The sequence below is a fragment of the Tamandua tetradactyla genome, chromosome 7 (assembly GCF_023851605.1).
Source record: "Tamandua tetradactyla isolate mTamTet1 chromosome 7, mTamTet1.pri, whole genome shotgun sequence".
Classification (NCBI taxonomy): domain Eukaryota; kingdom Metazoa; phylum Chordata; class Mammalia; order Pilosa; family Myrmecophagidae; genus Tamandua; species Tamandua tetradactyla.
The window spans coordinates 107,850,547-107,865,922 of NC_135333.1; the positions used below are offsets into that span (position 1 = coordinate 107,850,547).

At 46.5% G+C, this 15,376-nt stretch overlaps 1 protein-coding gene across 1 annotated transcript in view; it reads right to left on the reverse strand.

The window, feature by feature from the left end:
- Positions 1-8,379, reverse strand: part of VDR (vitamin D receptor) — a 56,633-nt gene extending 48,254 nt beyond the window's left edge. The window contains exons 1-2 of the mRNA XM_077170684.1: positions 8,287-8,379; positions 3,229-3,344 (exon numbers count right to left, since the gene is read on the reverse strand). The gene's annotated coding sequence lies outside the window, so the exon portion shown is untranslated. The remainder of the gene's footprint in view (positions 1-3,228; positions 3,345-8,286) is intronic.
- Between the last annotated feature and the right edge of the window lie 6,997 nt (positions 8,380-15,376).

Below are 15,376 nucleotides of genomic sequence, written 5' to 3' on the forward strand. Positions count from 1 at the left end.
GACGATGGTGTGCTTGCCAAATAGGCTGGGCAGAAGTTACTTCCCATCCCTGGCAGAAGTCCGGAAATTCAGAGCCTTTGGAACAAAGAACTCTGCCCTGAAGGTGTTTTCCAGCATCTTCCTGGCCAGCCTGGAACTGCCCCAGTCACCTCCACAGGCACCACCTGTTACTTCTTTCCCAGCCCTCACTGACAGGACGGGGAGGCAACAAGACTGAGACGAATGACCAGGACAGTTTACAGAAAAGGCAGTGGGCAAGTGCAGAAGGGGACATACATTTTGGACTTAGAATAAGACCCAAATTCAAAATTCTGGTTCTGACTTATACTAGCTCAATGGCTTTGGGCAAGAAATTTAGTCTTAACTTCTTTGAACCTCATTCTCCTCTTCTGTAAAATGGAAATTATATTACTTATTTCTTAAGATTATGGAGAGGCACAAATGAATAAACACATGAAAACATTTAACATGGTGCCTGAAACATAATAAGTCATAATAACTGTTGGCAATTAAAATCGTCAGCTATTATATGATACGGTAGCCTCTCAAGGGTCAAAGGTTGCTGTAAATGAGAGATGCCAGGGTGGGGTTAGGGGACAGAAGAACAGATAGGGCCCTGCAGCTGAGCCCAACCCCAACTTGGTAGCCAAGGTGAGGCTCAGGGCAGAGGTGCTTGCCTGCCCTTGGAGCTGACAAGCACTGACTGGATGGATAATTACAGGGTTGAGGCCTGGAGTAGCCCATGCAACTGCCCAAACAGCCACATTCTTTTGTCCTGTGGGTGGCTGGGTGGGTGGGCAACTGGCTGTATATGTGGCTACCAGGATATTGGGTATGTCTAGCACTCCATTCGCCCAGCACCCGCAGTCAGAGTGTTCAACCCTTGGAAGGGGAAGGGATACTCTGTGGGTACTTTGCTCCTTCCTACGTGGCTCCTTCTCCTCCACCCAAACCTTCCAGCCACCCACTGCTTCTCAGATTGAATAAGTCAAAAGGTCAAAGAAAAAGGCCAGGCTCTGAACAACTTGTCAGTAGAGATTATTAAATTTCAGTCTACTTCGACTGTAGCCCTGAAATGGTCAAGAAGTCTTGGACAGATGTAAATCACTGTCCCCAGCCCTTTGTCTTGCCAGAACACACATGATTGTGAGACTTCTGTGTCCTTTTCCCAAAATTGATATCCAAGGGAAATAAATATCTCCCCTAGTTCCCTTGATCAAAATGCCATTCAGTAGGCATGAACTGAGCGCCCAGTATGTGCTCAGCGCTGACACTAGGCTCCTGGCTGAACTGAACATAAGGCCGAATGCTGGTGAGGAGGAGAAGCCACGGAGCCCTATCACTGCAGATGGAAGCCTGGAGAGGAGGGGCCTCACCTGCACCAGAGGCCGGTCCAGGGCTAGAGTCAGGCTTCCACGCGTACGGGGTCTTTCCCTCCCTATGCACCACGTATCAGGCAGGCACACAGCATACACCAGAGATCAGATTCCTAGTTCCAGGACAGCACGATTATTATAGCTGAAAGAGAACTTAGAAGCTCATTTATACAACTTTTTCACTTTAGGATGAAGTCAATATCAAGTGTTGCAAAGGATGGGGAACAATGGGAACTTTCATTCTCTGCTGAAAGAAGCATGCTTTGGTACAGCCACTGTGGAAAACAGTTTGGCATTATATAGTGATACTGCACATGGAATTTCCTATGACCCAGCAATTCTAATTTGCCTTGGAGAAACGAATGTGTATCAGGAGACATGTACAAAATATTCCTAGCAGCGTTGCTTTTAGTAGCTCTAAACAGGAAACCAGAAAAATGTCTATTACCAATAGGGAAGATATACGAAGTGTGGCATTTTCTTACAATGGAATACAACACAATAGTGAGAACAAATGAACTACAGCTATGTGCATCTACACGGATGAATCTCAGAAACATGATATTGAGTAAAGGAAAAGCGTCACAGAGAACAGGAACATATGTAAACTTCAAAGACACACAAAACTAAGCATTGTACTGTCTGTGAAGGCATACATAGGTGATAATTTATCAAGAAAAGCAAAGAAATAACCACAATTCAAGATATTAGGTGCCTTGGGATGTGAGGTAGGGGGAAGGAAGGGGACTGCAACTGAGGAAAGGCAAGGGATTTTAAGGTACTATAAAAGTTCCATTTCTAACTTAAGTGGTGGCTGTATTGTATTATTCTTCGGTCTGTCTATGAGCATATTATATACTCTAATGTGCCGATATACTTCACAGTTGAAGATTAAAACAAACAAATAAAACAAACTGAAAAACCTGGGTCCCAGAGAGGTTTGGTTACTTTCCCAGGGTTATCAACTAACAAATGACAGAAAAAAATTCAATTTACCGAATCTGAATTTAGTGTTGAGTACCAGGACAGCCATTTCTGGGCTCTGAGGCCTCTCACAATGACAGGTTTCTGAGCTAGTAAGTTTGAAAACAATTGCAAGTGTCTTTTTTCCTCTGTACCCCCTTCCTCTCTCCCTCCCCCTCCCTCTCCTCTCCCCCTTTCCTCTCTCCCTCCCCCCTCCCTTCCTCCCTTCCCCCCTCCCTCCCTCTCTCCTTCCTTCTCTCTCCCCTTCTCTCTCTCCCACCCTCCTTTCCTTCTTTCCTCTCTTTCACTGTTAAGTCCCCAGTGTCTTGAATAGTGCCTGGCACATAGGCCTTTGGTGAATATCTGCTGGATAACTGTCTGCATATACCTTTTGAAGGCCTACTTTGTGTCAGGCACTTGACTTACATCATCTCTTATCCTCATACAGCCTTAGAAAGGAACCATTATCCCTAGTTTATCAAAAAAGAAATTGCATTTCAAGGAAGTACAGAAGCTTGCCCAAGGTCACAAGCTAGTACGTGACAGAACCAGGATTTGAAACCAAGTTTGTTGATCAAAAGACTCAAACCCTGTGTCTCTCCCATTCTACCAGACTGCTAGCTAGCTTCTAATAGCAATACCTGAAAAGTCAGTTGCATATCTAAGGAATTCTGAAAAACAAAGCTGGGAGAGGTGGGTGATGGGGAGGCTGAATGCAATCTTTTCCCTCTACTTCTTTTTTAGGCTCTGGCATAGAGTGGTTTATGTGGCCTGGCCCAGCAGCACCAAGTAGTGTAGAGAGACTAAACTCTGCAGCTGTGGGCACATTATGTCACCTCTTTAAACCTTAGTTTCCCCAACTACGTGATAGAAAGAATATAGTACTTACCTCCAAGAGACGCTTTCAGGACGAAATGACAGAAGGAAATGACCGGCCTGGCATGAGGCTATCAGATGAGGCTTGAGTCCATTTCTCACTCCAGGTGGACTATGTTCAGGTTTACTCTGGACCAGGAGTGGGAAAAAGTAAGCAGGGTGAGAACAGCTCCCAGGTGGCCAATGGCGCAATGGTCTCTTTGTACCTCATTGTGCTGAGCACATAGTAGGTTATTAATAAAGCAGCTCGTCTGAAACTGAAAGAGTGTCTCTTAACTGCCTTCCTGGTCATTCAAGTCTCAGCAGATTCCACGAATCTCTCTGCACGGTGCTATCTCTTTTGGATTCTTGCTTGCTGATTTTAACTTGAGTCAGGTACCCAAGACTGCCAAAATGGTGCTGAGGTCTGAGGGCTATGGGAGAGTGAGCCACCCTCTGAGAGGCCACTGTCCCCAGAGTAACCTTTGTGCAAACCAAACTTGTTCCCAGTTCAACTTGTTCAAACTAGTTAGTAAATTTAACCTGGCCACTCACAAACATTTATTGTGGACCTATTATATCTACGACATGGTATCAAATGCCCTGTAGCCATCCTGTGAACACAGAGGCGTAGAGATTCACAGAGGTTAAGAGCATGGGTTTTGTCATCAGACAGACCTGCATGAAGTCCAGCTCTAGCTCATTAACTGTGTCACCTTGGGCACATTGCTTAACCTAAGCCTCAGTTTCCCCATTTGTGAAATGGACATAATCAGCAGTTCCTACCTCCCAAGCAGTTGATTAGGTCTGGGTAACACACTTAGCAGAGTTCCTGGTACATATCGAAAGCTCCGTGAGTAGCTGTTCCCAGAGCTACCACTCCAGGGCCAGCAGGTGGCACACACTGGATATTTCATCTGCAAAGCTGTGGGCCTCATGGGTGCCCCACAGTGAATTTCACACTTTGCATAATGCCTCAACACTTCAACTTGGAATCAGAAGGCCAGTGAGAGGCAACAGCTTCCTAGGAACTGACTGCTGTGTCCTGCCCAAACTCCACTTTCCCACTGGTGCATCTACCCACACCCTGCGAAGGACCAGAGCTCTCCCTTGTGCAGAATGAGGACTTTGTGTGGCATCTGATTCTGGGAACACTGCTTAGTCTATTCCTAGGCACGGGACCTGCAGGGCGGGTTTGCAAAGGCATGACACACACTCAGGCTCGCAGAGCACCTACGACTTTTGCATCTCACTCCTGCCATTTACCAACCAGTCACCTCTTCCTATTGCAATAAGCCCAAGGGTCTCCACCTCCTCCTCCCCATAATTTGCTTCAAAGAGTGGGACTTCCCAAGAGGTCTTCACTTGCCCTTTTCATCTGTTGGTGATAAAAACTACTTCCTTCCTGCAAAGTAGCTAAGAGCGATTAGACAGTCCTCAAGAAGGCTCTACTGCCCCATGTCCTCTGCTCCAATCACTTGCAGCTGGACTTCTGGGGACTGTCCATGGAGCCAGTCCTGAGCATCTGGACCGTGGGACACAAGAACTCAGAAGGGAGGGCAGTTTCTCTTACATATGCCGTCACAGCAGGATGCAGCCACTGCCACCAACGCCTATAGTTTGGGTTGAGCAAGAGCAGTCTATCCACACCCTGGACCATTTCCCCAATAGTCAGTCCAGATCTGAGAGTCAAACTCTAGTTTCTAAGGAAACTGACTCCATCTACTTCTAAGCAGCTTCTTTTAATGCTCGCTTATCATTTCTCTGGGTCCTGATTACACCTGACCTGTGCCCTTTATCTACTGGGCAAGGTTTGTCCACCTTGTTGTTCACTTGCTTTAGAGCTGGGCTTTCCTGTGGGACGTCATGGCCCTCAGAGGTCTAGGAAGTGGGGTGGACAAGATGAAGGGGCTACAGATAAAGGGGAAGAGGGAAGAGGAAGCATGAGGCTGTCTTGGCTCCATTATAAATTCCAGTTGCCCTAGGGGTAGCTGGAGGGAAACTGGCAGACCTTCCATTCCTAGTCTGAAGTAGGGGTGGGACAGTAAAACCAAAGGTGAGGCTAGTCACAAGTCAAGGGTGGAGCGAAGTCATACGGGTGGGCTGGACCTGGGTCCTGGAAGAGTGTGTATGTGAGCAGTGCTACCCTCTGGAAGAAGATTAGTGTTGGCTGATAACACCAGGGAGTAGGCTGAGGTATAGGGGCTGCCCTCTGAATTAAGTACCCCTATCTTCCCCTCACCCCTGTAGCCTCTGCAGAGGTGTTCACTAGGGACCTCTGTCACTGGGGTTCAAAATTCTAGTTTGCCCTGGACACTTTCAGTTTATGCCTATTGTCCTGGTATAACTGTTAATAGCACACCTTTTCATTCTAAAATGTGTCCCAGTTTGGATGATAAATTATATAGTCACTCTCTATTCCACCCCGGAGGGCACTGAGATTGGAGAGGTTAGGGGAAAATCAGGGAGGAACATAACTAGAAGCACAGTCTTTGTGGTCGAGAGCAACACCCAGGCTGGCTTCACCCCAGGTGGAGCCTCTCAGAACCAGACAGAAGTGGTGGGAGGGCTGCTGCCCATCCTGGAGCTAAGATCTCTTGGGGGCAAAAGCAGTGGGTTCTGCTTCCTGCCATCCATCTGAGGGCCAAGCACCATGCTGGGTACTCAGAAAGCACTTAAGCAAATATAGTCATTTCCTTACTTCCTTCTACTTGCATCCGAAAGAGAATAGCAACAGTGACAAATGGAAAGTTGGAGCCCTATAACTCTCCTTGTTCATTAGTGAGGAGAACAAATTGGAATGTCATACTAGCTCAGACTTCCAGGTCCTCCTGACTTCAGCACTTCTATCTCTAGATCGCCACTGTTGAGTATTATACAGCAGCAGATTTCTAGCAGAGATTTCAGTGGCAGATCTCTGCAAGGCTGATCCCTACCTGCGTAAGGAAGCAAACAACAGGAACTCCACTCCTCCTCCTGACTGGGATAACACTAGGTTCAAGTCAATCCCTCCACATGAAAGACACTGGCTTAGGACTTTGGCTTTGGACACTGGCTGTTTGTTATTGGGAGGAGGGGTAGAGAAAGAATTAAAGAGGTCCTCTTAGAGCTTCCTCTGGGGCTTAGTCCCAAAAGGAGATCAGTTCTGAGGTCATATAGGGGAAGAAGACAGAGAAACCATAAACACAAATTACCTGAGCACCACAACATAACCTGGACCTTCCACAATATTGGGACCAAGTGATAGGCTTGGCTGAAGAGGAGTGAGGATCTTCCTTTCCTCCTTCTGACCCTACTCTTCAGTCTCTCCTTTAGCTTGGTCAGGATCCAAGTCATGGCTGATCAGGGACCAGCCAAACCCTAAGCTGTGGACCCAGCCGGAGCACAGACTGTGAATTCCCCAGCTGTTTGCAGTTTGAGTCAGCTCCACAGCCTAGTTGGCTGCCATGGATTCTTCTGACTTGGGTCCAGAGAGGCTCTTGAGTAGAATCAAAGGACACTGGGCCTTCTATTTCTGCTCAAGGATCTTAACAGCATCCAAAACAAAAGCCAGAAAGAAGTTTACATTCTTACTACTTCCCAGTCTGGCCACATGCCAGTTTCAACACTATTCCAAAAAGATCCACAATCTCTTCTAGCACTTGGATGGGGTGCAGGGGGATGAGGGAAGTTTCTCTGTCACTCAACACTCTTGGTCCACAGAGTTGAGGCTCCAGAGTCCAGATAACCCATCTCCACCTCGTCAAACCATCCCAACTCCCTAGTTTGGGTTAAAGACTTCTTTGACAACACAATGCCTTCCCTGGTCCCGGAATCTTCCAATTTCCTCTGCACCCCCACTTCACCAGCAGACAAGGGCAACTAATGAGATCACTAGACAGAAATGGTATGAGGAGGATGGAAAAGTTTGCAGAAGACTGAGGTAGACCTCACGATACTAGGAGAAGGATAAGAGACATGGATTTACCACAAAACCACAATCCCTTCTCAATCAACTCCTTCTGGAATCAGAACATCCCATAACTATTGCTGTGTTGGGTGTCTGAACGCCTGCCCCCTGCGGAAGCAGCCACCACTAGCCACAAGGAGACAGCCTTCCAGCAGGGAGCTGGAGCAGAGCTGAACTCTGCCCAGGAGAGCTTCTGCAATGCTCAGAAAATGCCTGCCCAACTGCTTGCCTGGGCTCTGGCCCCTCTGGCTGCAACTGAGCCCAGACAGGAGGCTGACTCACTCACCGCACGGAGGAGGAGGAAGAAGAGGAGGAGAAAGAGGAGGAGGTTGTGCGGGAAGGGCCTGGGAGCAGTGACCCTGGGATCCCCAGCCCAGGCAGCCTGGGTCTCAGCTTCAGCAGTCCATGGGGGGCAAAAAGGGGGACCGGGGCTGCTGTCCACTGCCCACTGGAGACTACACACTGCTTCCTGGCATATACTTCCCTGAAGCCTCTTCACCCGCCCCCCACAGACGCCTGGCCCCTCACCTCCTTCAGACAGAAACTACTCTCTGAGCCCCCTCCTCACCTAGACGCTTGCCCCTGAGTGCCTATGCCTCACCCATGGTCAGGGTCTCTTGAGGAAATTAATGCAGTACTCAAAGGCTAAATAGGTCTAAAAGCATTGGAGTTAAAAAAAAAAAAAAAAGGCAGGAAACACACCTTACTTAAAAGACCCAACTTCACCAGCACAGGTGACCACACGTGGGCCCCACAAGATAATAAATAAGGCTACACACTCCACCCCCAAAAGATTTAGCGCCATCCACAGCCAATCGTTCCCCTTCTTACTCCTTCACTCTGTGCCAAGGCACCCGGACAGAGGAAGGAAACAAATGTTTCTTGTTGCCCAAGTGCTGAACACTGTGCTAGCGGAGCTTTTCTGCATTAAGCTAACCGAGCACCCAGGTGGTCTCTCTGAGAGCCCAGTGCCTCCTCAGTGCCCCAACCTCATGGCAGCCCGGCTCTCGGTCTCCAAGTTTGCCCCTGTGACTTAGACTCTAGTGCTTGCACCCGGCTATTCAGCCCCGGTACCAACCGCCCCGCACCCCAAGCCTGATCTCTATGCTGGGACCCCCTTCCCGGCTGCTCCGGGGTCCGCACCTGGTTCCGCGGGTAGACACGCTGGTCCGCGCTCCCAGCGCCTGGGGATCGGCTGCTGCCTTTTGACAAGCAGAGACAACCCAGCACCTGTCCCCGCCCCTCTCACAGGCCCCGCCCTTAGGTCCGCCCTATGCCTTGGCCCCGCCCACACGTCCAGTCCTCTCTTGCCAGGCACTCCATTCGCGCTGCAACCATCTTGACTTGGAATCAACCACTGCACTGTCACCTTGGAGACTCTGCCCCAAGTAGCCTTTCACGACTGCTGTCCCTAAAGCAAGGCATGCTTTCACCTCTTGTACATGGGAGTTTTCGATGACTGTAAGTGTGCAGATCTACGCTCCTGCCTTCGAAATTCTGTGATGTTTTACTCCCCACCCCAGGTGCCGTGGTTCTGCCCAGCCTTCCACCGACGCCTCTTCAGGTGCGTCACCCTCACCTGGGCTGACACCGCCAGGACTTTTCCGTCGTCCGTCGGGCGCTGGGGGGCGCCTGCCGACGGGCACCAACGGCTCTCTCCGCTCTCGTGGAAAATTCGGGGCGCCATTCGCCGTCGTATTACTTTTGCCGAGTGCCAGGGAGCTGAGCCCGAACCCACGCGCTATGATTAAAATAAATAAATAAATAAACGGGGCCGGAGTGGAGCCTAGATTTGCATCATCGCTCTTACTCTATGTCCCCTAGGCAGAGACCACAAATGGCTAGGTTACAGGTTCTTCGCGAATCTCGTCCTAGCTGGTTTAGTGTCAGCTTCTGGGGCCCTGATCCCCAGTTCCCCCTTCCCCGGCATGACATTGGTGTAAAAGGGAGGGAGGAAGTGAAAAATACATACTAAGACCTGGAATCGGGGATGACTATGAAAAAGCTGACATAGATTTGGGCTAAAAAAGAAAAGAAAAAGAACAATTTGGGGCCTCACTGTTTACTCTATGCTGCTTCCCTAACTATGGATTAGGTAGCACTGTGCTGGACAGTGGAGGAGATGAAAAAGACATGGTTCCCTCTGTTTTAGAGCTCACTATCCAGTGGGGAAATTCATAAATAAATAGTAATTACAACATAATTACTACATAATGTGCTGCAATAGAGATGCCCACAAAATCATCTAGCAGTTGGTGAACTCTTTTAGGCAGGGAAGGCATTGCTATTCACCTTTTATAAAGGAAGAAGCCATGGCTCAGAGGGACAAGCCAAACAGGTGGGAAACTGAAGCACAGAGAGGTTAAGTGATTTGCCCAAGGTCACACAACTGTACAATACAGGGCTAGCACTGGAGTCGAGCAAGTCTGCTGGCATAGTGGCTTCTGAACCATTTCTGAACCAATTATGCCATACTATTTGATACCAACCCCTCTCCAAATCTCAATAATTGGATCAAGATAAATGAACTGAGGGTAAACAGAAGGAAGAACCTTGAAACTGAAGTTTGCTATGCACTGAAACAGTTCGTTAAGGGGGTGTCATGGAAACTTAAAAAAAATGGAAGCGACACCCATCCTTTCACTGAACTTGGGAATGGACAATGCATGCTGAGAAACAGAAGAGATGAAATGCCCTTTGGAGGCTCGGCTGATCTGATGGGTCTGGAATTCTCTGGTTGTAATGAAAGGAAAAGAATGTTCTCAACTCAAAGCATCATGGAAACTCTAGCAATGACTCCCATGGAAAGAGGGTATCTCTAATAATCACCACTTTGGGACATTCTCAGGAAGTCTGTGAACCTCTAGAAGGGGTTAATCACTCAGAAGTCACTTTTGTGGTGCCAGAGACAGAGGTGAATGTCATCTAGAAAATAAACTTAACAAAACATGGCAAGACATGAGTTACTAGTATAAAATAGTAACTGACTATTAGTCTCTGAGGTGATTTGGAGCTATGTACCTCAGAAAAACATGTTCTTAAACTTAATCCATTCTGTAAGTGTGCATCTATTGTAAGTAAGACCTTCTGATGAGGTTGCTTCAGTTAAGGTGTGCTCCACCTCAGCACGAGTCTTAACCCTATTACTAGAGTCCTTCATAAGCAGAATGAAATTTAGACAGAGAGGAAGCCTTGGGAAACAAGAAGCTGAAGGTCAATGGAACCCAGAAGAGAAGGGAGAGGCCAGGAGATTGCCATCATGTGACAGAGGAGCCAAAGACCAAGGATCACTGGCAGCCAGCCCCAGAATGCCATACTTCAGGAAGGAAGCATCACCTTGATGATGCCTTGATTTGGACTTCACCTAGCCTCAAAACCATAAGCTTATAAATTCCCATTGTTTAAGCTAAACTGTTGCATGGTATTTGCTTGAGCAGCGAAGGAAACTAAGACACTCTTTCTTCACAGTTCTTGGTTGTAGTCTACTAAGAATACCTAACATGTAAAATTTGACAGTATCAAAAGAATTATTTGGATTATCTCATTTGATCTTCAGTACAACCTTTTCTGTTAAGCAGAGTAGAAAATACTCTCGTCTTTGTACAATTAACTGTTGTGCAGAGTTGTTGATGTTCTTACAGCTAGGGAGTGACAGAGACACGTGGACTTTCTATCTTTTGGACCACAGTCTAGAAAACTCAGCCTTTGGGAACTCAGAGGTTTTGAGTTTGGCAGCTTTGCAAAATTATAGATGTTATCAGAGATCTAGAACATTCCATCATCAGCCCCATCAACATATCCCTGATCATGTTTTTCTTATCTTCACCCAATATCTGAGTTGCTCTGTCATCTGTCTCCCGAGACTCTATCCTCCTTCAGGTCTTGTCTATACCATTAGGCCTTTCCAGCCATCTCCAGGCCAAAAAGACCTGTCAATTCTCTGGTCTTTGTATTGTCTGTTTTGCATGGCTTGTCACCTGGCAATGAACCATCTTGCATTCATATTGAACAAAGATGGATTTTCACCTCAGTTTTCATCTTAGGAATGTCATTTTGCAAAAATAGAAAAGCAAGATTACATCAGATTCGCTTCTGTGGTGTTCTGTTGTAATCACTAATTGCCTCCTGACCCTGCTTCTCCCTAGCCAAGTTCTAGGAAGGGAGGCTGCTGTTTTACACCCTGTTCTCTCAAAGCCTTTGATGACACTCAGCATTCCTGTACTACAGAATCATTATCTTTAAACTTTAGCTTGATTGCTGTATGAGGTATGCATCAGAACCTCTGCAGAAAACACTAATTATCTCTTTCTTGTCCTTGAAGTTAATATTTCTAGAACTCTTGCTTGTCTCTGGAAGGGAGGATGGTTGTCTTTATGGGATTCTCAGATTGTGTTTTTGTCAGTACTCATCTCTGATAAATTAATATATATTAAGTGCTATGGGAAAGACACCACACTATAGTGTTATAAACTCAACAGTCTGTGTAGAAACAAAGGAGCCCAACCAGGAGATTCCTAGCTGGGAGGAATGATTCCAGAAATGCCAAGCTGAGGCCACCCCATGTGCATGCCATTCCACAGGATCTGAGGCCAGTTTTTATGTGCCTATAGGTGGCCTGAGCAGGCCTGTAGTCAGGCCACAGAGCTTCATCCTATCCTCAACTGATGGACTCCCCTTTCCTTAAGGCTGGCCACTGTCCCCTAGTCTGGCTGGCACTCTCTGGACCTCCTGCCATGGTGCCAGAGCTGAAGTGGTGACCTTGTCCCTACAGAGGTTCCCAGAGACCTTGTCTCTAAGGACAGAAGGATAAGCGATCCAGAGGATTCTCTCCAGGTAAAAGTATGTCCTTTGAGTTCTCTCTGGAGCACTCCCACCTGTTTTTCCTTTTTTTAAAGCCCTTTCCCCCTTAAATATTTTATGGTACAGGTATGATAGGAATAAAGGGAAGCCTCTTACCCGGTAAGTATCTAGAGAACATTCTGAGAAACATGGAATCATGAAGTCATAGAAACAGAAGGGTCCAGCCCATCCATTTCAATCAGTTCTCTTGCTTTAGAGTTGAAAAAATTAAGTCCAGAAAGGCTAGCTCATTTATCTTTTCTAATCGATATCAGGACAAAAAAGATCCAGGACTGGATCCTGTTTGTGTTCTAGACGGTGAAAATGGAATAAATAAATGGAAGAAGCTATTAGCAATGAAAGCAAACCAAACAAAAAGGGTCTTCTCAGGACAGTGATTTTCAAAGTTTTAACTGCAACACAAAGTAGGAAATAAGTTTTTATCATGACCTAGTAAACCCATGCACATATATAAATTAGATAAAAGCCTTATGAAATACAGATATCCTACAATGCTTTCAATATTTTCTACTATTTTCTCTACCATTTCTTCCTTCCTTCCTCCCTCCCTCCCTCTCTTTTTCTCTTTCTTATGAGATCCACCAAATGGATGGATTCAACCATTTCTTTCTTTTTTTATGGGATCCACCATTAATGGGTTGTGAGCTTTAGCTTGAAAAATTCTGCCCTGGGTTATAAGCTAGGCTGACTAGATTGTTTGTGTGACCAATGGACCGAGGGCACTGCCCAGGTTTTTGTGTTGTGGTTGTTTTTTTTTTCCCCAACTGTTAACTGCCCTGGTTTTGATTGAATCTCATCTTCCTGAATAATGTGAGCAAGCTCCGTGGGATCCCTTCATTTAGTACCTGGAACATGAGATTCTAAGAAAGGCTTTGAGAGAACCACAGGGCTTAAAGAGAGCTCCCTCAGAACCTTGCAGTGGCTCCCACATGGCTCCCGTGTGGAGGATTTTGTCTCCAAGTTCACATGGTCAGGGTTAGGTCGCTGAGCCAAGCAACATGTATCCATCCAGGATTTGCTTTTGTGGCCTCAACTCAGCTATTTTACTACTCTTCTACATTTTCCAGCTTTAAGGGGTAGAGGAAGGGGTGGTTACAGCTTCAGGAAGTATTTACAGCATCTCAGAAATCGAGACTCCCCCAGAGCTGTCCTGTTGTGTACAATACCATAAAAAGCAAGTGTCCACAGACTCAGCCTGCCCTAGAAAGAGTAGGCACAGCTGGTTATCCAGTCCCAATCTGCCTGGTTTCAGGGCTCCATTCCCAGCAGCTCAGCTCATGTCTCCATCCTCAGGGCTTTTGGCGCTTATCTTTCCCACCTGTTTCCACATCCTCAAACCCCAAGCTGCCAGCTGGCTGGCCCGCACACAGTGTCTGCTGGCATGGTAAAACAGAGTCTAGGGGCCGGACAAAGGAAAGTGCAGATTCCCACCTGTATTTCCAAGTAGAGGCAGCTCCAAAGCTCTCCCAGTCTCCCAGGTATTTGCTGGGCTCTTATCCAAACTCCATCAGACAATAATGACTTTTCTTAAGCCCCAACCCCAAACACCAAGACCAGTGGAATAAACTAGAAACTTGGGGTCCTTTCCTATCTATGGCTGGCTGTGGCTGAGGGTTTTGCAACAACCATGATTGCAATAACTCTTATGGGATAGATAACTTTATCCTTAATGCCTTTGGAGAAGTCTTATCTTGCTCCCCCAGGGAATGGTGTATGTGGAAGAAACTAGTGTTGGAGATAAATGGACAGGTTCTATGGCTTGGAAGCAGGTATCAAATGGACAGGTGAGAGTTACTGTCACATTGCTACCGAAGAGTTCAGGATAAGCTGACTGATTTCAAAATACCCCACACCCCCCTTTCCCAGATGAAAATCTTCAGGGAAGACAATTGGGCAATGATCTCCTTTTCTTCATGCCAGTTAGCTGAAGCTCTGCAAGCCTTATCCTGGGCACGACTGCTTGTTTCTCCAGATGAACAGGAAGAACATTCTGTAAGCAGCCCAGGAATGTGTTAAATAACTGTTCCCTGGGGCCCCAACTCTAGAAAGATGTGGCTGTTGACAGCTCTTCTCCCTTGCCTTTGGCCTCTGGCCTGGGACAAACATACCCCAAAGCATGGCTGCCCCTTTCTGTTGTATTTGCCCCATCATCTTATTTTGTTCAAAAGAAGTTGCCATTGCTAAAACAGTTGTCTCTGCTGCCCACTTCCCACTTCTGACAGGGTTTACTCTGAACTGGATAGTTTGTTGAGTTGCTTTCTGTTATCCACACTTTCATTCATAGTCCTCCAGCTAAGTTTTAGCCCTCTACGCAGGTATCTCAAGAAGGGGACTCTAAAAGATTTTTATTATAAAACCCTATTGGTGGGTGCATGTAAAGAAAAAAAAAATGGAAGTGCTAGAGAAGATGTGGAGAAATAGGAATACTCGTTCATTGTTGGTCAGAATGTAAAATGGTATAGCCTCTATGGAAAGTAGTTTGGCAATTCCTCAGAAGGTTAATCATAGAGTTGCTATATCCACTGAATTTTATCTCACTTCTCTTATCCCCTTTTCGGTCGAGAAGGTTTTCTCAATCCCTTGATGCTGAGTCCCGGTTCATTCTAGGATTTCTGTCCCATGTGGCCAAGAAGGTTTACAGCCCTGGGAGTCATGTCCCACATAGAGAGGGGGAGCTGCCATCTATTCTTAAAATAACTATACTGCCTGGTCACAAACCTAATCTGATTTTTTCCTTTTGCCCAATATTTTGGACTTAGTCTAATTTCTTGGAGGTCCCAGCTTGGGACAGGCTTCTTATTAGCTGAGAGAAACAGTGGACTCCAGTCTCCAGGGTTTTATTGAATGTTGCATTATGATTCTTTTATTGATTGACTCCAGCAGGTTACTTTCCCATTTGAGAAATGGGAAAAAGGAGTTAAATCTGTCTCACAAGACCAACTGAAAGGAATTGCCAGGAAGCAGCTGTTGAGTAACTCAGCAGGTCCTCAAACCCTCCCTCTGCAGTATGGGCCATTGTTAATTTAGGGTGAGAAGTCAAACCCAAGCAATGGGAGCTGATTGTACCTGGGCTACCCAATCAGGAGCATTTGAGATTTTTGGCAAAAGTAAAGCATTTAAGATTATGATGGTTTGTGCCCAGTGTGAACTGTGCTCCTCACCCAGAAAGGTGGTCTTTAGGAATGTATCTTTTGATTACAAGGAGTGAATGGTATGTATTTATATCCCCTTGTTTTGCAGATGAAGATGAAGGGTAACTGACTATGATAGGATAGGTGAAATCTGGTTTGTACTACAGAAAAACAGTGTTTTGAAGATGCTTTTCTACATTTTCTTCTAGGAGCTGTATAGTTCTGGCTCTTATACTTAGGTC